We start from the raw sequence: 22,812 nt of genomic DNA, 5'->3' as shown, positions 1-22,812 counted from the left end.
TGGAACCCTAAGGTACAGATTTAGATTCCATCAGGTTTGACTTACTGGGTATCAGGCGGTCAGAAATAATGGAGAAACACTTAGTGCAGGGCAGAACAGAAAGCAGGGCAGGTCCAAAGAAGGGATGGTTAGAAGGTACAAACTCGGATCAAGAACTTCCGATCAGTAGTCTCCAAGCAGAACAAGAAATTCCCATTAGTCTCCTTTACAGTCTGTGAAGAATAGTTGGGATGAGAACACAGAATATGCAGGTGTAAACTGAGTTAATGATGGACATTTCTGAAACTGGAACCTCCCCTCCTTTCCTTACTGAATGCCTTTTAGCCAGGGAAAATAAACTTCACTCTAACCTACAGAAAGGAAATTGGTTTCATGGGCCCTGACAGATAAACTGTACCATGCAAAGCTCTCTGCTTCTACTGAGGAGGAATGCTTGGGCACACAGCACCGACAGACACTTTCCATCCTCCATGGCAATGCTGCGTTTTTGTCCTCAAAGCTGCCACTTCAGCTTGGTAAATAGAACATCCCTGTGAAATCATCCTAGGAGAGCTAGCACACCTGTTTGTTTTGCCGATAAGCAATAATTGCGTTTCCGGCTGAGTGCACAGATGAAAGTGATGCACCTTCTCTAACATCATATATAAGAGGCAAAATATTATGCTTAATCTCGCTGTTCTGGAAAATTCCTGCAGTTCGCTGTTTACAACCACAGTAGCACAAGAAGCAGCTCATTAACCACGGAGATGAGATTGGAGGTGATGGGGCTGTGCTCTAACTCACAAACAGCTCAGTTTGGAAAAGCCGATGTATCCTGAGCACAACATGCCGCGTGAACCACAAACAGATCTATCTAGTGCAGTAACTAATCTAACGGATCACAGAAGTTGGCAAGTAAAGCTACCTATTTGAGAAGTCCGGGGGGAATTCTTTCCACCTGTAGAATTTGCTGCTGCTTTACTGACTGCGTTTTTGAAATGCAAACGTGAGGCTGTTGATGGTGGCTATGGCTGTTTAACAAAACAGAGTGTGTGGTGTGTTTTTTTGTATTTCTCACCCACACACCCACATACACACATTTTAAGGAGCTTTAAAGTATTTATACACTTTGCCTTGTGGTTTTATCTCTACAACATTCTCTGAAGGAATTCATCAAAGATGTCAACAAAGATGTACATTGAAATGTTCTCCTCTAATTAATTATCACATGATACAATCAGGATTCAGAAGCTTCTATTTAGGGGGACGGAAATGGTTCTATACAAATTAAGTATATAAGGAAGACAGGAGAGTATGTTTTTTTATCCTCACACAAGGTTATTTTTTCCATTGATTTTCTTAGAGAGGGAGGGAAGGAGGAGGAAGAGAGAAACAGCCATCAATGTGAGCGAGACACATCCATTGATTGCCTCCCACATGCACCGAGACCAGGGCCAGGGATGGAACCTGCAACCAAAGTATGTGCCCTTGACCAGGAATCGAACACAACACCCTTCAGTCCTCAGGCCAATGCTCTAACCACTGAGCTAAACCAGCTAGGATCATTGAGCATTTATTTTAATTCTCTGTTATTTAAAGTATTACATATGTTTCATTTGTCCCCCATTGACCTCTTCCCAGCCACTCCCACCCCCCTAGCGTCTGTGTCCATTGGTTATATGCATGCATGCAAGTCCTTTGGTTGATCCACCAGAGAGTATTTTTAAGAGAAATTTCAAGGACATGAGAAATGCTCAAGATATAAATTAAGTGTATCCACAGTAAACCAAACTGTGTGTGGCCTATAAAAATGCACACACACAGGCACACACCCACAAGGATGTGCTCACACACATACACTCACCCACATTCTCATATTGAAATACAAATATACAAACAATGGGACCCTGGGTTATAAGTCTGACTCTACACTGGATGCAAATCCTAGCTCGGCCTCTTGCTGGTTAGATGTCCTCTATTTTCATCTTCAGGTGCAGATAACCTCTGTGCCTTTCTTACAAGGTTCTGAGGATCGAATGACTTAATCCATGCGAAACACTGAGAACAATGTGGGCCCACTGCAATGCTCACAATTGTTAGACATGACAATGGGGATCTTCACTGTTACAATTAACATCTGGAGGAAAATACATCCAATCGTTATAATGTTCTGAGATATGCAGGTCTGCATATTTTTAATACTTTTGGGGATTGCTTTTGCAAGTTAACTGCAAATGAGCATGTGTGATTATATCAGACAAAATTTTTAAGAAATACTACAGAGAAGAATCCAAATGAGTTGGGGACTTATTTCCCTCATTGACTAATTTCCATCACCACAGGATAGAAGTAGTCCTATCTAATTAGTCCAGTTTGGGCACATTGGTTAGGGTCATGCATGAAGATGCACTGCAGGAAAAGGGAAGATGGTATCAAAGACAACCTCTAACTATTTTAAAGGAACCAGAATTACTTTATCTCCTCAGAGCTAGGTCATCATCTAAAAGGCATGTACCTTACTCAAGAGCATCTGAGTGGTCCTCTTCTGAGAGCGATAATCTCCAGATGAAAATAAAAATAAAATAGAACAAGAAGATAAACCCAACTTCTCTAGAGGAAATTCCACATGGCCAAAGATATTACTCACAGTAGCAAACTGTAATTTATAATTGTGGGGGTTTTTTTATACCTAAGCTGCACATTGACCAGAGAGCTACTGACTGAAGCAAGGGCAGAACAAAATATCAAGAAAAACAAAATGATGTTCAGAAGCCTAAAAAAAAATCCGACAATGGCATGGCTTCAAATGCCAGATCCAATGAAAGGCATGGGGAGTGGTCATCCATAACTTCCTAAATGGAAGTCAGAGCTAAAGTTCAAAAGCACCATCACTGGGCTCTTCATTTATCTTGTGAGTTTCCTCCACACACCACACTAAAGATAAAATACAATGAGATCATAACCTTTCAAAAGCTTTAGTTTATTGTCCAATATTTTTCTCCAGTGTTAATGGTGATTCTCACAGATTACAAGGAGAGAGGTTATAGGAAGAGGCAAGAGTGCAGGCACATTGAGAAAATGATTTCCTAACAGAGGAGAGTCACAGGAGAGGAGAGGAGCATCCGGCATGGTTAGGATACTGAAGAACTCTAGCTCAGATGTACCAGGTTCCAACCCCTTCAGCCTCCAGGTGGGAAGTCTCCCCCATTTACCAAAGTTATCCGTGTGAATGTTACCATTTTCTGCATGCAATCACATGAAAAATTTTTGCAAGAAAATATGGAAGCTTGAGAAACACAGACCTGAGTTTAATCTGGACAAGAAACTATGATCAAGAGAAGTCAACCTTCTAGCCCTAGGTCATCAATCTAGAAAGTAGCATCCCTAGGAGTTAAATAATTTAAAATACCTTTCACTATTTATAACTACAAATTACTTTCTAGTATATATTATCTATCATCAAAAATTAGCCCAATTTATATTCTTTTATATTATACTAGAAGCCCGTTGCATGAAGAGATTCGTGCAATAGACCTTCCTTCCCCTGGCTGCCGACACCCATTTTCCTCTGGCACCCAGGACCCAGGCCTTTGCTCTAGCCACAGTGGAGAAGCCAAGCCTGGAGGGTTCTCAGCTCTGGCCACAGTGGAGAAGGCAAGCCTCTTCAGTCTTCAGTCATCTTCAGTCTTCAGTCGTCTTCAGTCTTCAGTTTTCACTGGAGCCAGAGCCTTCAGTCTTCGCTCCGTGCCTGCATATGCAAATTAACCGCCATCTTTGTTGGGTTAATTTGCACACTCATCCTAATTGGCTGGCAGGCATAGCGGAGTGACACCAATTTGCATGTTTCTCTTTTATTAGTGTAAATTTTATTTATTAATTGACCATATTACTTATGTTCTATTACTTGATAATTGTGTTGGTGGAGACCTGGCTACAAGCCCAAGAACTGTCATCTCCAACATGCATACCACGCACACCCTTTGACAGTCCCTGGAGACCATGCATATACACTTCTTCACCCACTTAATAGAAATTTCCATTCTTTTCCCAGTATTTTTGCCCAGTGTTAAAGCAATTAAGGCAGATAGCTAAAGGAAAGCTTTTGTAATATTGTTCATTCTCCAAAAAGAAGAGCAAATGGAAGAACCAGTAGACATGAAGGCAGATGGGCAGTATCCATAATAGCGGTGTCCAAGTATGTGGACGTATTACTTCAACTGTGTAAATGACAAATGTTCTGCTTGCTCGGAGCACTGAGGTCTTAGAAGACTAAGGATCTAGTGCCATATGGCAGCCCGAGAGAATGTTTCTGGAATCTCAGAACTTTCCCAAGGACCACAGGTTCCACCTCCTAATGGGAAGCCTCCATCATGCAACACTTGTATAATTGACTTGGAATCAGCAGTCCCTCATGGCCCTCTTCTCAGCTCTTAAATATCAGTATCACCCCTTCCTCCACAGTTCCCACAGCCAGAGGTCATAGTGTGTTATGAACTGTCAACTTAGCATTTCAGATCATGAAATAGTAATGTTTTCTCCAAACACTGCAATCCTATAAATCTTTAGCTAGCATCTCTTTGCAAATTAATTCCTTGACCACTGAGCAAGAGTCTCATCCTACGGGGATTTTCTAGGCAAGCTTCTCATCACATGGAGTTTTCCTAAGGAATTTCAAGGATGAGAATTGCCCCAGGGTCACTAGCTAAGCACAACACAGTCCTAACAAACAGCTGCCTCTTCTCCTGACTTTCACCATTCCCTCCATACCACTGTCTCTGAGCAGGTCAGTGCTCTGTCTTCAGCACATTCTAATAAATCAAATGCAAGCCTATCCCAGGCAAGTAGACCCCACATATGAATCACTAGACAGTCATCTGCACTTGTCACTTATCTACAGCATGAAGAACTGTGTCTTCATTTGCTTAAAATGATTAGCTCTACACACAAACACACACACACACTGGATTCAGATGTCTAAACCCTATTCTGTTGGTCCACATGTTTACTTCGTATCAACCCATAATGAAGGATCCTCAAAACATCCACATATTATTACAATTAATAAATGAGGTGACTTTGCTCATGGCTATGGACTATAAGTAACAAATCCACTGTAAATATTCAACCACGGAGCTCAAAAGGACTTTGACTACTTATCTTGATCTATCAGCACTTCTCTAGACTTTTTAGAAGTGGCATGTGTCCACCTCACCCTCAGTTTTTAAAGAGATGCTATGACGTTATATCCAATTGTACCATGTAAATGAAACTATTTCACAGGTCCTTCAAGCAATTTCTGGAATCCAACAGATGTAACTTTGAGTGCTGCTACCTTCTAAATTGTTGACTTTGGGAGAGTTTACTAACCTCTGCCAATTCTCTTTTCTCATCTAAAGTACTAGTACCACACCTACCCGTCAAGGTTTTTTGTGAGGACCACATAAGCTCATGCTTTTAATGCTCTCATAACATCACCAGGCATGCAATAAGTGGCCACTAAATGGTACCTGTTGAATGGCTTTCTCTTCCTGCCTCAGCAAGTGTCCTAGTTGAATCATCCCTGGCTCTGTTCTGTTTTTCTCTCATCTATCCTCAACAAGGCTTAAACAACTCTGCTCTGACCCTCCGCACTTGATCTTGTGGACTGTAACAAGATCAGCTACAATCTCACTCAAACTCCTGCCTCATCTCCCACCAGGAATCATGCATGTGATTCAGCATTCTTGAGATGCCAGCACATTCATGCCTACACATCTTTTTGCTCTTTGTGTTCAGAATTCCTTCTCCAAAGTAGAATTTTCCACCTATTCCTCCTTCCTGTGAAGGCCTGCCTCAAATGCATCTGGGAAAGCTTTATTCTTGTCCCACTCTCATTCTCCATGAGAGTCAATTCTTCCTTCAACCTTGCACTCCGGACCCACTGTATACAAACTTTACTGTTCCACTTACAAAGTGACATAATGATTTATAAACTTAATTCCCCAATATAACACAAGGGCAGAGACACTCTTATTAGTTAGTGCACCTTTTTACCATAATGGAGAACTTAGGCCTTAAGACACAGCCAATGTTTTTGAGACAAATAGGAAAGGACAGGAAGCGTTAAGAAGCCCAGCTCCTCCACTGGGCTTCCAGACTTGCTGCCTGGGTGACTTTGGGCAACTTACTTAACCTCTCTGAGGCTCAACTGTCTCATTGTGAAACGAAATTAATTGTACATTCCCCATATATGGCTGTGAAGATTACAATATTAAAGTCTTTACAAGCATCATCTCACACTAACTAGCAGGAAATGACTAACACATACCTGCTGCCACATTGTAATGAAAATCACAACCCCAAATTTTAAGGCATCTCATACTCTGTTGAAAAATGAGCCAATCCTCTTTTCTGAGCAATCCTCATCAGTGCTTAGAGGCTAAAGTGTTAGAAACAAACAACTTAATAAAATAGGTAAAGAGAATGAGAGAGAAAAGAAACAGACTGGACACACACAGCTCTCCTCTCCTGCTAGGCTCAGCATCCTACTGTGAATCATCTTTAGAAGATGCACATATGATTCCTATGTTAATTCTTCCATCTATAAAATTCAGGGCTGTCTTATTTCTACAAACCATGGCGAAGCATGCTTTCATTAACTGCCTGCCATGAGGTTAAATAAAGCAAAATACATCAATTATTTTTTTTTCTAATCAAAGTCATAATGTCAAGTGGTTTCAACTAGCACTCTCCACTGTGTGTGTGTGTGTGTGTGTGTGTGTGTGTGTGTGTGTGTGTGTGTGTGTGTAAGAGAAAAACAGGACTCAAATTACAGCCTGGGTGCTCATAACTTTCTAGTACCAGCAATAAATCTTTAAGCCACAGCTAAATCATTTATAAGACTTGGTAACAGTTCAAAGTCCCTAATACTACATCACTTATTTAATCAAATTATTTTTAAATTTGCAATGATGCGTTATTAGAAGGGTTCCCTTACAGAGGATCCTTCCAGTGTCCCATTGGCAGCTAATTTGAAGAAAAATATTTTCCCCTTGATCAGAACAGAAATCATAACTAAACTAACCTCTGATAGCGAGCTTTTGAGCTCACTGGAAGAAAACATCCAGAAATGAATGAAAAACACTAAGGCCTTCCAGGTAAACCGTCTCAGGTGGCCCCCAAAAGTTAATTCATGGAAGGAGGATACTAGCATGATGACCATAAACCAACAACTGATGAGCTGTTTTGTCATCTCCCTCCTTTTGAACAGGTACTAGATTCCAGAATGGATTATCCAGCGACCCAAAGAAACGGTGAACATAAGGTAACCAGCTCCGTGAGCATGTTCTCTCACCCAGTTTAATAAGGAGCCATGTGGTTTGGAAGCAACTTCTAGAGTTACAGAATGTTAAGCAAGATAGTCATTATTTTATCCCACCATGAAACAACAGGCCCAAGCAGCCAGTTCCAGGAATGCCCTCTGAAACTGTGTTTGTACACGTCAGGAAACAAAACAGGGTGTTGAAAACGCCCTGCTTGTTACAGCATTTCTGTCCCTCCTGAGAATCTGGGTAACACTTAGAAATGGCTTCACAGAAGAGCAGCCTCCCCAGAGATCCAGAATTCCACAGGAATCCATGCTGGGGACTGTCCTGCGGGCTCTCCTTAAAACCTCCCCTGCCATCCATTGGCCTGAATTCTCTCCACCTCGGGGCTTGTCAAACTTTCCATTCAGATGGCAGCACCTTCTTAATTTTAAGCAACATTGAAAATCAAGTTTCTGAAGCGTTTCTTCCAAGGCTGGGTCACCTCCTTTCACCCTCATTGAACTGAGTAATTTATAATAAAAGCCAATGAGACTTGGTGTGCAGACAGTGTGAAAAGAATACCATATTTGGACCTGGACAGACCCAAGTCAAACACAGAAAGAAAAACCTTGGCCAAGTTACTTCAGTTCTGTGGTGGTTTCTCTGTCGGTACAATAACACACCACCTCTCGGGGTGATTGCAAGGAGCAGTGAGCTAATAGTACCAACAACAAGGTTAGCAAGGTGCTGGAGCCCTGCTCATGGTCAATATTCATGAATTAGCTTGCATGACCATTTAAAAAGGGAACTTCAAATATCTTAAATTCTCTTCCATATCACTTAATAGTCCTTATGATTGAATTGACCACATGGAAGATGTGTTTGGGTCAACAATATCTGTAAGAGCGGGCACCAACTCAGTCACTGCGAGCAGGCATAGTCTGAGTCTATACCCTCCAAGGGAGGGCTAGACAGAGAAAGTGACCCATAGGCCAGAAGATATAACCAAAAATGATGAATGTCAGGGACCTCCCTTTATCTATCAGGAGAAAAGAGCTTTGGTTTTCTAATTCCCTATGATGATGCCAATACATGTTTGGTGTCTTACCTAATCAGAGAAAGGGACATGGAAGAAAGAGCTGGTTTAAAATCAAATAAACAGAACACAGTTGAAATGTCAGCAGCAAATTAGCTCTATCTCAAAGGGATCCACATGCCCAATAACAGGATTTGTCCAAACAGAAACATTTTCCGAATGGCAACGGCTTACCCGCTGCTAAATTTAGCAAAGTCATGGATATCTATTTATAATATCATAAAAAAGAGAGCATGACACAAGTGTTTAAAAGTTGGAACATTCTCATAAAGACTCTACCTTAGACTTATTTTAAAAATAAATATAATAATTAAAGCCTAGAAATGTAGAAAGCTAGAAATAATTTCTCAAACATGAAACAAACTTCTCTCATATCAGTATGAAAATTCAGTGAGATCTAAGTGTATTTCTGTTTATTTTTGGTGGGCACTGGTTTTTCTTTTCAATGATGGAATAATGAATATTAAGAAAATATTTTGATTTATATAAATGAATCAAGTATCAAATTTTAACACTAAGTATGTATTGGCCATGTAAAGCACGTATTGCACTAAACTACATTCAAAAATAATTCAAAGAAATTTTACACTGTATTCAGACATTTAAAACCAAATTTAGGAGAAGAAACATATATATCAGTTGTCTTGTAAGAACTGATACAAACATCATGGGGAAAGCATAGGATATCTGTAGGATTAACACTTAAATTGGAAATGTACAGAAAAGATATAAAATTAGCCCAATGCAAGTAGGTTTCTTTTCTACAGATTTCAAATAGATCTTTAGGTAAATGATAAGACAGTTATTGTTATGAAATTTGGAAAATGGAAAGGAAGAGATTCGAGAATGATGAATATATTCCCTCAAATTTCTGATAGGATGAACACTATATGCCAGAGTTTCTTATCTCTACTGACATTTTAGAAGGGATGCACCTTTGTTGGGGGGGGGGGGGGCTGTCTAAGCACTAGATGGTATTTAGCAACGTTGCTGGTCTCTACTCATGAGAACTCAGTAGCATAAGACAACAAATAGTCTTGACAATCAAAATGTCGCTAGATATTGATAACAGTCCTGGGGCAGGGAAAAGGATGGGCAAATCACCCTCCCCCCCATTGAGAATCACTCTTATATACAAAGTTAAAATCTCAGAGCAATTGTTGAGTCATGATATAACAAAAGGACTATACCTAAAAAGGGCATGTTCTGATCTTTTTCCGTACTTCAATTTTGTTGCCTACTTACTATGCCAAAGTGATCCAGTAACTAGGAAGTACTGTACATACTCATCAAAACTATTTCTGAATCGCTACAACACACAGTTTCAACACATAGAAATGGGGGTCTCACAGATCAGTTCTACAAAGGCAGTCACAAGGACAGCAGAGTTTGGTAAATGCAATGAACATTGTTGAAATTTGTAAGCAAAGCCTTCACCTAATCTATTTCAAAAACCTGAACAGGAAGCCTGGATGTTCCCTGGGAGTATACTTTGATCCCCCAGCTATCTGACTGCTTTTGTTTTGCTCTGCAGATGGTCATAAAATTGCAAGCCAAGTGTGCACCTGAGGAAGAGGCTATATGACCTTCACAGGGGTCAATCGGGAGAATAGAAGGAAGGAAAGCTACCTACTTTCACTTCTGTCTTCCGCTTGCTGCTCAGAGGCTTCCCTTCCTTCAGTTTTGAGAGTTAACTGAGCTTTTTCTTATCAACTGGCACAGCAGTGTGCCAAGTGTCTTTACATTCTGGGGGGAGATTGCACACTACTTTTTTGAGGTAAGAGAACAGACTCCTGTCTTGCTTCAACCATCACAAGGACCTCCATCATTACCATAACCACCACCATCATTATCATCACTCCAACAACAACAGCACAATAACCTTCACTGCCAACATTATCACCTCCACCACCAGCACCTCCATCACTACCTCGACCTCCACAACCAGCACCACCATCATTATTACCACCACCACCACCACCATGGTCATCACCCCCACCACCAGCTGAAAGTCTTACCTCTACAACAATGAATCCTGGAACTCTGTATTGGGCTCCAGCACAGTCCCACCCCAACTTAGACATAAAAGCCCAACAAACTTTTCCAGCACTAACTTCTTACCTACACTAGACATTGCCACTTCTGGAACTGCTATGTTTCCATAACTTGCTCAAATTATTTTCTTGGCCTGTGACATCCACTCTACACAAACACTTAGCTTACCAACTTAGTATGCCAATCTGAAACTCATTGAACATGTAGAAAATACTGAAATTGCTCATAAATTGCAGAAATTCTCTCCAACTTGCAAAACAAGTGTTCCAATGGGTGAGCATCCATTTACACAGGGCTTAATAGGTGCCAGGTTCAAAATATGTTATGATATTAACTCTCCTGCCATTAAAACAACCCAATGAGACAGTTACTATTATGAAACTTTTGTTTATTAATAGACCTTACTTTTTATAACATTTTTAGGTTCACAGCAATATTGATGAAAAGGTACAGGGATCTCCATATACTCCCAGCCCCCACACAAGCATAGCCTCCCCCATTATCAACATCTACCCCCGCCAGAGTAGTACAATTAATGATATATCATTATCACCCAAAGTTATGATCCTATTTTTACAGATGAGGAAATGAGGCACGGTGATACTAAAAGCCGTGTCCATGGATGGTCATAATAAATGACAGAGCTAAGATCTGAACCTGGCTGCAGCCTCTCAAGACCTCCACCTAAACCACTCCACACTGTGGCTACTCAATACTGCAAACACTTCAAGGCAAATTTCATGTTTAAGTTATAGTTTAAATAAACCTCATAGAGTCATACAGAGATCCAGCAACACTTGGTCTTTTCATCCTTTTCTAAGAACAGACCGCTATTTTCCAAAGCCATGACCTCGGCCTCCCTTTCCTCTCAGAGCACTTTGGGGAAAACCTGGGCCATTATAAACAGTTTAAAAACCATTAGTTTCACTTCAACCTTCTCTTTTCACAGACATGGAAACTGAGTCCCCAAGAGGGGAAGTAATTTGCCCAGGAATTACTATGGATAGCAGAGCTGAAAATAGAACCCAGGAGTTCTGATGCCAATACACCGCGGTGAATCGCCACATAAGCATTATATGGAAAATACAGGTTAATATCCGTCAGTTTACAAACATGCCTAAAAACACATGAAAATGATTCACCAGGAAAGCCAAAAGATAACCATTCAGCCCAACATGACCCTCTCTCTTCAGGGTCAAATATGCTAGTGTGAAATTTGGGATTCAGGCTCTATCTCTCATCTATGAAGTCCAAAGCCTTTCCCCGGTAAACCAGAGCAGCCAGTATGCAGCTAGCCATGGGGAAACTGTACAACAAACCCTTTAGTGATCTGAGCTTATGGCAGAGCAAGAGCTAAAACCCTGTGTCCCTCTGTCTCTCTCTGTCCATCTGTGTCCAGTCATGCCCCTGACCCAGGCTCTCCCTCCTGGCCCACATCTGGGAAGGGGCCTTTACCTGTGAGGAGAAGACACCGTGGCTTCTTGGTGGCAGCTCCGTAGCTGATTTGGGGGTTGACATTCAGACCTTCACATCTTAAACCTTTCCATGACTAAGTTTCTCCCTGTGGAAAAGTATACTTCCCTCCCTGAGGGGGTGTTGAGAAATGATGAAATGTACCTGGCCTCCTAGGGAAAGTGCCTCCGATGGAGGCATTCGATGGGAAAGCTATGTCATTACCCGACTGCTCCTGTTGATCATTCAGGCAGCCACTCAAACCAAAGTCTCCACATGGAGAAAAAGGCTTCAGAGAAAAATTGCAGCTTTAACCAATGAATAAGACCTCCAGTGCTCTCCAGTTTCATACTGATATGAATTATAACACTATATCCTTTATTTAGGGTGTTTTATTTATCTGTATATCCGGGCATTCTTTTTAATCTTAATAAAAACTGTTATGTATCTCCCGATGAAAATAATTAGATAAGAAAAAAAACTCATTTTGCTTTTGTTTTACTGTGAGAATTTTTTTTTAGAAACTGTTAATTAAACATTAGTTTTATTTTCTAGTATCTTAGATGTGGTTTTATTAAACAACAGAAAGAGTGTAAATAAGATATAAGCATGCACCTATACCTATATTAGGAAAAAAGAAATCTTAATTAGCTATTAAGAAAGTAAAAATTAATAATAAGGCACTGTAGATCTTAGTAAAAATATTGTTTCTGTAAATGATAAAATTTTTTGACATTACATGGGCTCCAGAGGGGGAGGGCCTTCCTTTGTCCACCTTTGCAAAGCACTCGGTTCCATTTTCCAGGGGCTGTTTTAATATCTGATTTCCCTGGATGGTCAGCAGTCAATTTCCCCAGGACTGGGATTTCCATTTCATTGGCCTTTAATCTTGCAAAACATCCAGCCTATCCTTCCTACATATTATAAGTAAATAAAACAATCTGCAAGTAAAGAAAAAAGGCATACACACTGCCTACATTTCCACCAGAGCATTCGGTTCCTACTTACGATATTTATTCTTGAGTTATAGCAAATGACAATTTCCATCTGGACTTTTTTTTTCGCACAAAGCCATTTCTCATTTCATTCTGTGATAATATGAAAGACTATGTACACTGCGTAACCATAAATAAAATAGCTTACAGCACCATTCCAAAAATTATTCCCAATCTGCGTGCACATTATGCTAGCTGCTCCAGTCCAGGCAGAAGAAATAGGGTCAGTTGGCGGCACAATGAACAGAAAGAAAGAAAACGGCATGTCTCCAGCCTGTGCTCTGCTATGCTGCTGACTATCCTGTAGGGCTCCAGAGTTTAATAAATCTTCTTAATTGGACACTTAGCTCAGCCACTGGGCTAAAGCAAACCAGGATGAGAGGAGTCTATTGTGCATGTGTACTCTCTGCCTCCTTTGTATTGTGGGTGTCCTCTCTGTTCAGCCACTTCAGAGGTCATGCAACTCTAGCCCATGTCCAAGCAGCATCACATGGAAGCAGATATCTGATACGGGGTCACCTGAGTCTCACGTATGCCAGCCCCAACTAGAACAGGGAAGGCACTTCTCTTAAGTCGCCATAGACTGATAGTCAAGTCACATCAGTACCATGCTTCACCCACTGCCAGAACAATGGCTCATTTCCCAGACCAAAGAATTGAACTGTGCTGGTGACTTACTCACAAGGAAGGAATAGAAGAAGGAGGAAATAAAGTTAATCTTGTGTTCACCAAAAGGAAAAACATTAAGTGTGGGATCATGAGTCACAACTTACAAGAAGATAAATTAAGGCTAAATAATATTATGAATGTCAGTGCTAGATCTTTCTTTTAAAATGAGACAGGGGATCTTAGCAGAATCCATGCAAGATGGCCCCTGGGATGAAAGACTGTCTTTTTCAAGAAGGCAGTGTCCTGTCCCAGTAAATGGTGGGTAGAAAATCAATCTTGTTGTGGATTCCAGGTGTCCTTGCCTTTTCCACTCCCTTCTTCTGATTGTTCTAATTAAGCCCTAGAGAATTATTTCTTAAAAACACATTACCCTATACCTCCATGACTTACTTTAGAATAACTATCTTGATTGACTAACAATGGTCTTTAGAATTTCAGGTCAAAAGTGTCATATAAAACAAACAAACAAAAAAAAAAAACTATGAACTGCTTGTTTTGTTTCTTCTACTACTTAATTTTTTCTACACTGAACAGTCCCCGATGTGAATGTTTTCTTATATGAAGGAACTTCATAATCAAAACACGGCATTCATATCTGCATCCATCAGCAATATCTGCTGTTTCATCCACAACGTCCACCATTCCACATAACACACCAAAATAAATGTGTAGAATGATTGCTAGCAGGAGGTAAGCAGAATCTTCATCCCCAAGTAGGGGTCACAAGGTCAGGTGGCCAAGTGCTGGGCTCCTAGAAGTCAGAGTGGAGGCAACTGTAGGAATAAAGGGCACATCCCCAGGAGAATGGGAAATAAAATTCCATAATGATAAGAAAGAGGGAAGAAACTTTTCCCAAATCATCAGGGAAGTATTCCATGGAAGGAAAAGGGGCATCATTTAAACATGTGATAGCAAATGTAATAGTACACGCCAGATATAGGTGGAGCTAAGTAGAAATAAGAAAGCTGGGCTGAGAATAATAAAAAGAAACTCAACTGGCTTCTGAAGCCTTAAACAAAATGTTGAAAGTTTAGGCAGAGAATACAAGGCTTAAATGGCACAACCATCATATTGGCCAAGGTAGCGCTAGAACTCACATAAATAGGCTGGTGGAAGTTGATATACCAAGGCAAAAACCTTCCAGGAGAGTTAGTAGGGCTTCATAAAGGGAGAAGGGCAAACCTTAAAATAGTATGAACTGGAAAGAGTGATAAAGTATGCTGGAGAGTGTGGCTGAAGGGGGATAGAAGAGAGGAGGTTGGAAGAAAGGGTAAGAAAAAATGCTCAGGGGTGGGAAGAGATTAACCAAAGAACTTATACACATATATGGACACAGATCATAGTATGGTAAAGCCTTTGGCCAGAGGGGTGTGGGGAGGGGGCAGGGAGGCCCAAAAAGGTGTCAATGTGGGGGGAGGAGGGGACATCTGTAATACTTTCAACAATAAAGAGAAATTTAAAATATCTGTATTCCCCATCTTCCAAAAAAGGATTTGTAGCAAAGCAATTCATTTTATACTGTCTTTTTCAGTCACTTTAAAAAAATGTACAAGACCTATGTGAAGAAAAATATTAAATCTTGTTGAAGGACAAAAAAACAAAAAGAACAAATGGTTGAAATCCATAAGTATTTTCACCCTGTTGAATATACATATATCCATATGGAACAGGAAAGGCACATGACAGCAGATAGTATGCCAATGTTTTTGTCATACATGGACAGCAGCTCATAGGCTAAATAAAAGTCAAGTTAAATAGCCATAATCATTTATGTTTCTTAAACATTCCTGAACTCTTGAGTAGCCCCAGCAGCCTAGCATTTACAAAGTTTACTACTTCTCCTTTAAATAAATTTCACTGAACCCAAGCAAGGTATGTACCAAAATAGGTATGTAAAATTTTTATAAAGTAAGTAAAACTCATCTCAAGAAATTAGGAGAAAACATTTTCTAATTTTTTTTCTATCTAGTAGGATCTGATTCAAAATTATCACCTACTGCCTTTCTTAACTAGATGAGAGCTAAACAGATACCCAAATCTTTTGTCACTAGGAAATGAAAATTTATTATGTAATTATTTTAGGGAAACACATATTACATGCATAAATAGATATTACAATCATCATATTTCATTATGATAATATTTGAGACTTTAAAGGCTACCATCAAAAAATTAATTACATTTACAATAAGTGAAGCATAAGATATGGAAAACACTACTCAGCTGTGTTCAAGATCCAGCAATTCCCTATGAATAGGAAAAAATTACTTTCATCTAAGCTGATAGTTTTCCTCTAGCTCTTTCTGCCAATGCCTATCCAATATATTCTCTCTAAATGAGCATAAAATTTTTAAAAATGTCCCTCTGATTATATTTTATAGCAGAGATCTACATTCAGTGCTTTAAAGATCATGGATCCTGCATAAATATTAAGATGGAAATAAGTCCCTTTTAAAATGTTCATAAGTCATTGGCTCGATTGATGCTTTTACTGCCTCATAATCATAATATAAAAATACTGGTAACATTATTTACTAGAAATCTTCACACAAATGCAACAACAAACTCATCCAAAAACCTATCCGATACATTCATTAGACAAAAACATCAACCATAAATATCATTCACAACTAAGAGAAGAGGAGAATTTTCCCCAGCATCAGGGCATGGCCTTCTGAGCTAGCAGACTGTGAAATGAACCCCAGCTTTCTAATTCTACCTTGGGAAAGTTATGTGGTGTCTGTGTCTTGACTTTATCAATTCAAAGGGAATAAAACCCCTTACCTCGCAGGGTTTCTGTCATGACTGACATAACAATCAAAAAGCCCCTATGACAGTGCCTGGCACATAGCATGTCTGCTATAGACATGACACCCTTTCACAATATGACATCGATTCATAACTGGGTCTCCATTGTGTGACTCACTGCCACCCAAAGCTCAGTCCACTTGATACAAAGACAAGCAAAGACCCGGTCACTGAAAGACAGGATGGTTCTTTAAGCAGGTAGGCATTTGGCTGAGATGAAATCAGAGACTTGTATTTTTCAAATGATAAGTCCACCACTACTTGATTCATCCACTAAGTGCTTCCAATGAGTGGTTACTTTTAAAATGCATCTTTGAGAAAGCTGCTTTCTTTAAGCAAAATTTCATTACAGAAGAGGAAAACAAGCTTTGACCTGCATAGAGAAAACTGCACCAACCATCGGAACGGGACAGTCATGTCCAGGGTTGCACAGATGTAAGATGGAGTTCTCCTACCTCAGTGATGATGACTGAACACAGACATCTGGGAGACGTTGGGCCTTTAGGTGTAAAATGACAGCAGGAGGAAGAACAGGAATCTGAACATTTGTCACACATACCAGGTGACAAATAAGTACCAAAGAAAACTCAGAGGAACTTCATTTAACTGAATGCATGTGTTGAAAGATGAAAAATTAGCATTTTCTTTAACATTAAATTGCATTAAAAACAGGATTTTTGTAATTTTTCCATCATCTATCATTTTTCATTCAGTTGGCAAGGTATCAAAAGGCAATAAAGGGGAAAAGTACTTCCAGATGGTTGGTCTAAGCAAATTGGGTGGAATTTCCCTTTAAACAAAATGGAAAATATATGTACTAAAAGACCTGCTGAACACCTATCAAATCAAAATGACTACTGTCTGCATCATTATAGTTCTATTCACTGGTTTATGGCCTCGTTCTGTTTCAAAAGTTCCCCAAATTCACATAATGTTGTGCGGTATTAGACTTGCCATCAGATCTCTGATTTAGTTCAAATATACAGGCTGTGAAATCTTCCATTGTTAGACAACTTCCTTCCTTGGAATACAGTTGAAAGTTGAGCAGCAAAAATAATTTTTTAAAAAAGTCTTAAATTACACTCTTTCAAGGGCAGCTTTAACTTGCACTCACTCAGCTCAACAAACTCTGTAGGTTTAAAGGATACAACCAAAAAATATTCATTTCACTCTACATCTTGATAGTTTCAAGAGTGGTCAGGAAAAAAAAAAAGAGGAAAATGAAATTATGGCAGTAGGTCATAAGATCATAAATTAACTCTCAAAGCTCTTGTCTTAGAAAAATTTAGCCTTAATTTCTTCAACCTTCAGTAGGGGGGGGTTGGATTTTATTTATTCCACTCTTTCATTTTACTAGTAAAAATCTATGACTACATAAATGAGAAGAAAAAGCATTGAAAACTGGAATCGTGGGAGGTTAGAGAGGACACTTCCCAGCAATTAAATTCTGGTGGAAGGGAGCCTCCCACAGCCTCTAGGGAAGGGAGAGCAGAAGTCACTGCTGGGTCCTGCCTCACTTCCACCCCAGGTACCTCGTCCATGTACTGATGGAAGCTATTGGCATAAAGTCCAGAATAAGAACAAAGATAACATGCAAACTGCGGTGCATCACATCTAAGACCTCGCCGTCACCAATAGCTCAAAACCGAGGATGCTCTGACTCCCTCTGCCTGGGAACATTTGGCAATGCCTGAAGACATTTTGGTTGGAGCATAATGCTAGTGAGGAAAGACTTGGAAATGCTGACAAATACTTAAAATGTCCAGGAAGCTCCACAAGAAGAAATTATCCAACCCCCAATGTCAATAGTGCTGATGATGAGGAACTCTGCTTCAGAGTTGCAATTTAAGTAGTATTATGCCCTGTAAGGAGGAAAGGAATTGGTAAAACCAATTAGCAGAAGTAATGATCAGACCCGCTCCCATGATCCCAATGAAAGCCTGGCCATTTGTCCACAATTCCTCGCTCCCAACAGGAATATTCTTTATCATCAGGGTGTGATAACTGTCTGCCATAGAACTATTCATAAATACTGAGGGTACACTAAGCTGTAGGCTCCCTACCAGTGAAACTTTTCTCAGTTACTAAAATAGGAAGCCTGGTACAGTCATTGGACAACTTTCTAATTTTCTCTGATAACCCATACAGATTCTCTTTATTCTGCCACATGAAAAATGAGAGGTCATTTATAGCAACAAGCATTCAACTCCCTGCTGTATTATTTTAAGATGCTACTGCTTTGACATTTTACCCATAAGAAGTTTCACTAGAATAAATAAAACCAGTTGAACACAATTCACAGACAATTGTTTTTCAGAGTATTTTTTAACATTATCATTTGCAACTTCTAATTAAATATGCTACCCCACTGCCTTGAACATGCAGAATATATTTACCATTTCTACTTATGTGCATCATCTGCTTTGCTAAAACATTTTTTTTAATTTCTGACACAAACCTACAATTATTTAAGCCTTAAATAGGATGCTAGTTTGTGCATTTTTTTCTTCAATGCCCCATATTATTTGATCCTAGTTATTCTTCAGCACTGCCTATAACTTGCAAGGTAGGAACTGACTCTTCTTTTAGTTTCAAAGGGGACAAAACTGATAATGAAGGCTTAATATACCTGATTCCATAACTGCACTCTTATCTCAAGACATTTCCTTCACTTCTCTACCATATCTGTATTATCATGGATCCTGAGATCCGAGCATCCCTTGCCTATCAGCCATTCTGACTGATAACTTCACTTTAATCTTTATTAAATCCCTCCTGCCTTAGCGTAGACTGCTGTAACAAATTACTATAGCCCCGGTGGCTTAATCAACAAACATTTATTTTCACATTTCTGTAGGCTTGGAAGTCAAAGGTGCTAGTAGATTTGATGTCTGGGGAGAGCTGGCAAAGAGGAGAGGGGAGGAGAGGAGGGGAGATACTTCTCGCACGTCTCTCCCTTTCAGGAGAGATTCACCCTCATGACCTCATCACTTCCCAAAAGTCCCACTTCCTAACCCCATCACATTGGGGGGTTAGAAATTCAACAAAGAAAGTTTTGGGGTCCAAGCAATTAGTCTATAACATCTCTGATGTGCAGGAAGGAGCAAATTAAGGGCACAAACTCCATTTTCCATGGACTCATTAGCAGCAGCATTTGGTTTTAGCATATAGTTATCAGAGCCCTTCCATGATCGCAATCAATTTGCCATTTGCTCACAACTCCTGCCACACAACAGGAGTGTTCTTTATCCTTGGGAGGTGACAACTGCCTTCCGCAGATGCAGATACTGAGGGTACACTAAAACATCAGCTCCTTAAGAATGGGAGCTCTGATACCTATGCATTTATACACCAGAGTCATAAACGTGCAGTACATAAGCTTCTGATATTGATGAGGACAAGTAATGGGGTAGAAAGTGCCAGACACCTGTGAGTGCCAAGAGGGGCTCAGGTGAGTAACAAGCATCTTAGCTATTTAGGACAAAGTCAAGGTCAACTAGAACATGTCGTGGCCAGGTGACATGCCTCCCTTAGGAAGAAAGGGCAGAGGCACAGGATGGGTGATGCCAAATCATTCCACAGTCACACTCAGTGAAGAAGAAGTGCATTTCTGAGCTGACGATTAACGGGGCCAAGGTGATGACAGTCTGGAGGCAGACTCCCTAGCTAGCGGCCCTGTCTCCTGAGTACCTGGGCAACCTCTCCTGATGCTGGTAGGGTCCTGAGGGCAGGGATACAAGAGGAGGCTCCTTCTCCTTCCTGGGGCCTGCATGCATGCACAAGTGCATGGTACACTGAAATGCATATCAATGACACCCCAGTGACTTCTGTTTATTCTTCAGGGAGCATTTCATTTTCCTCCTGAATCAGGGTATGAGAAGAAATGGAAAAGCTCCTCTAAGTCAACCCACAACTAGCAAAAACAAATCAAGTTCTCAGAAAGGCTAATTAAGAACAACTTCTCTTTCCAATGTGCATCCCAAAGCCCTATTAGGATACTGGCTTCGGGATGCGTTCCTGCAGGGCCCTAGGCCACCATATTGGTTCTGGATGCTGTTCAAATAGCCGGAAGGCGTCTCATCCCCAGCCCAGCCTCCACTTCTCCTGGGCGCTGTGGGCAGGTCCACATGCACATGTGACGGGTAATGCACTGGAGCTCTTCAAACAATGGGTCAGAGAGTCATTTCCGACACTCATGGAAACGCATCTTTGTCACTGACTCCTGTGAGGTCACCATGCAAGTTATTTATGTTTCTCCCCCGACCGCCAAGCCAGCTTCCTCCTTTTAAGCAATAGCAGCAGCTTTGCTAACACAGTGGTACTGAGGGGCTATATTAGCTGCAATCTTTCTGTTTAGACAACATCTCTTGAATAAAAAGTTAGGCACTTACCATTATAATTTACCTTAATTATAGTATCTGTCTCTACCCATAATACACACAAGAATTATGGTATTTGCACACATAGAAAAGGAAAGGAAAACAGGGGAAGCATTTTTTGACATGCCCAGGGTTACTCATGGGCTGGAGAGAAGGAGAAATGTTTAATATCTTACATCACATACCTAAGGGCAGATTTAGGATTTCTAATCTACTCCTGGCAAATGTTTATTTCTAAAACCAGAACATCTGAAAGGAGAATGAATGGTATCAGAAGACAGTCACAAAGAACCCCTGACATGAAGTTGGGGGCTGGGGAAGAGCTGATACTCCTAGGAGTTACTTTTGCCCTTTAAAGAAATGAAAAGGCTCTCTGACCATCTACTTATAACCAGAACTCTGCTATATCCAGAACAACAGGGTCAAAGTTCATGGTTCTCTGATGACCATATCTTCATACTTTTGCCAGCTCAATACCCACAGCAGGGCCATTTCTTAGGAGCAGCTTCTCCTACCCACATAAGCGCTGTTACCACTCTAGTGGGCCCCCCTCTAGTTCCTTCTCCATGTCCATGGGATCACGTACAAACATGTGTATACAGACTCGGGGGACAAGGGTCTTTCTGCTTTATAAAATGGGATCTATTTTTCTCACTGAATAGTATGGAAATCTCTCCACAGTAGCCAGGTATGAATTGATCTTTAAATGCCTGCATCATATTTTAGGCATTTTAATATTCTAATTGATACATAATCTATAAGATATCGATACACATTCAACATGCAAGGTAGTTTTTTGAGTGTTGTGGAGGGGGGAGACAGTGAAAACAATGCCACTATAAACACCTAATACACATACCATATATGTATGTGTGTTTTTGTTTTAATAATTTATATGCCCAGAAGTGGTACTACTGCATGAAAGGGTTTGCATATTTTTCATAAGGATTGTTAAACTGCTTTCCCAAAGTATAAACAATTCCCATGTCCATCAGGAATCCCCTTTGACCTCACTGACCCATCTGAAAGCATGGATCCACTGTCAAATCATATGATAATCACAGGAGATATGTCCTTAGGGCTCACAGACAATTTGCAAACAATTATTAAAAGCCCCATCAGTTGAGGCAAATCCCATCTTTATATTTTACTGCCCTCAGTGCACTGCACTTTATTCATTTCAAAAGAGACACCAGCACTACATGTGTTACCTGAAATCTGAACGCCACCTCCAGCAGAAAGGGGAGATCATAAAACATTAAAATTCAGGCTGACTGTGATTTAGGGTGCTGAATGTTGACTTCTGACCCTAATAGACTTGCTCCAAATGGCATTGATGAGAGGTGATTCTCAATCTCTAGAATTAACACAAATTTTAAAAATTTGATCTGCTATACACCTTAGCTCCCATAGTGAATAACAGTATTGTATTTTATACTTAAGCTAAGAGATCAGATCTTAGGTTAAATATTCTTACTAAAATATTAATAGTAATAATCTATACATATAAAAGCCTAAGTGACCGAATGGCCGGTTGACCAGTCGCTATGATGCACACTGACCACAGGAGCTCAGCCCAGGAACTTCCCCCTGGTGGTCAGTGCGCTCCCACAACCAAACTCCCACAGCAGGCCAACCTCCCATAGTCCCTCAGCCAGCTGACCCAGATTGGCCCAGATTGACAGCCAGGCCAAAGGACCCCACCCATGCATGGATTTGTGCATCGGGCCTCTAGTAATAATAATAAAAAGCAGAGGAAAATTTGGGTGGTATTGTATATTTTTTGGCCTTAATGGTGGCATTGATAGTTTCATAGGTATTTTCTTATCCCCAAACGCATGCAGAGCTATACATAAAATATGTCAGTCATATCTCAGTAAAGTGTTGTGTGTGTTTTTAATGAGGCTTTTCAGATTTTTTACAGACTAGTTTCTGTATTGGCATTTGACCAATGAAATGATCCACTAGAAAAGATTCTTATTATTTAGTTCAGTTCATCTCTTTTAACAAGTGCCTAATCACTGTGCCTTACAAATTATGGCTGAGTAGATCAGTTGGTGAGAACATTGTCCTGATATGCCAAGGTTGTGGGT

At 40.3% G+C, this 22,812-nt stretch overlaps 1 protein-coding gene across 3 annotated transcripts in view; it reads right to left on the bottom strand.

Moving 5' to 3' along the window:
• The window catches only part of SEMA5A (semaphorin 5A), a 397,867-nt gene that overhangs the window by 260,150 nt on the left and 114,905 nt on the right, over positions 1 to 22,812 (bottom strand). Inside the window, exon 3 of one of the 3 annotated variants that reach the window (XM_059694805.1) lies at positions 46 to 212. The exons of the other annotated variants lie outside the window; for them this stretch is intronic. The gene's annotated coding sequence lies outside the window, so the exon portion shown is untranslated. The remainder of the gene's footprint in view (positions 1 to 45; positions 213 to 22,812) is intronic. 3 annotated transcript variants of the gene reach the window in all.

Source organism: Myotis daubentonii, chromosome 4 (genome assembly GCF_963259705.1).
Source record: "Myotis daubentonii chromosome 4, mMyoDau2.1, whole genome shotgun sequence".
Taxonomy (NCBI): domain Eukaryota; kingdom Metazoa; phylum Chordata; class Mammalia; order Chiroptera; family Vespertilionidae; genus Myotis; species Myotis daubentonii.
The sequence above is the reverse complement of the archived record's forward strand: the minus strand, read 5'-3'. Positions and strand labels throughout refer to the sequence as shown.